Raw genomic sequence first — 413 nt, 5'->3', positions numbered from 1 at the left:
GGTTGGGTAGTACCAGTGGGGGATGTGGTACGATGGAGTCGGTGCCTCGTTGGCGTGAGGTACCAGTGGGGGACGTGGTACGATGGAGTCGGTGCCTGGTTGGCGTGAGGTACCAGTGGCGGATGCAGTGTGGGGAGAGTCGGCGCCTGATTGGGTAGTACCAGTGGGGGACGTGGTACGATGGAGTCGGCGCCTGGTTGGCGTGAGGTACCAGTGGGGAACGTGGTACGATGGAGTCGGCCCCTGGTTGGCGTGAGGTACCAGTGGGGGATGCAGTGCGAGGGAGTCGGCGCCTGGTTGCCGTGAGGTACCAGTGGGGAACGTGGTACGATGGAGTCGGCGCCTGGTTGCCGTGAGGTACCAGTGGGGGACGCAGTGCGGGGGAGTTGGCACCTGGTTGGCGTGGGGGAGCA

At 64.9% G+C, this 413-nt stretch overlaps 1 protein-coding gene across 1 annotated transcript in view; it reads right to left on the bottom strand.

The window, feature by feature from the left end:
* Positions 1 to 413, bottom strand: part of XRRA1 (X-ray radiation resistance associated 1) — a 55925-nt gene that overhangs the window by 54625 nt on the left and 887 nt on the right. The window lies entirely within an intron of this gene.

This window comes from Terrapene carolina, unplaced genomic scaffold, assembly GCF_002925995.2.
Source record: "Terrapene carolina triunguis isolate 2854851 unplaced genomic scaffold, T_m_triunguis-2.0 Scaffold97, whole genome shotgun sequence".
Lineage (NCBI taxonomy): Eukaryota > Metazoa > Chordata > Testudines > Emydidae > Terrapene > Terrapene triunguis.
The sequence above is the reverse complement of the archived record's forward strand: the minus strand, read 5'-3'. Positions and strand labels throughout refer to the sequence as shown.